Source organism: Microtus ochrogaster, chromosome 7 (genome assembly GCF_000317375.1).
Source record: "Microtus ochrogaster isolate Prairie Vole_2 chromosome 7, MicOch1.0, whole genome shotgun sequence".
Taxonomy (NCBI): Eukaryota; Metazoa; Chordata; class Mammalia; order Rodentia; family Cricetidae; genus Microtus; species Microtus ochrogaster.
In genome coordinates, this window is record NC_022014.1 from 4,324,056 (window position 1) to 4,324,697 (window position 642).

Here is a 642-nt window from a genome sequence, read left to right on the forward strand (position 1 = left end):
GAATTGCTTCTCTCTTCCCATTTTGTGGGTCTCCGGAACTCTAGTTGTCAGGTTTAGAGACAACTAGTAGGCGTTGTCGTCATCTAGTACGCCCAAAACTTTGTTTTTTGAATTATGATATTCCTTCTATATGGTCGTGGTCTGTAATCTCAGATTTAAGAGGTGCAAATTGGAGGATCATGAGTGGGACGCCATACTTTGCTACGTATTGATACCAGCCTGGGAAGTTTTGTCTCAAAAAAGAAAATGTGATGAAAATATGCATCAATCCAGAGTCACCACTGATAAATAGCAATAATTACTGTGGCACATTCCATACTGGTGGGGCATGGCCTGAAGATTGCAGCCTCTCAGAGCACCATCGGGCCAGGAGAGGGCGCCCAGAGCGCGTATGCATCTCGAAGGATAGCGGGAGGCGAAGGGGGCACCGCAGGATACGGTGATTGGTTGGGGTGCCCAGGCAGTAAGCGCACCAGCTTGTGTTTGGCTGGAACGTGTTGCAGGCAACTCCAATTGGCTGAACGGACCTCAGCGGGCTCCTGGATCTCGTTCCCAGGCTGCGGGCATCGCTCACTGGGCCCTGGGGTGGCAGCGGCGGCCAAGCTGGCGGCGCGGTGGCCCCGCTCCCGCTCCCGCTCGCAC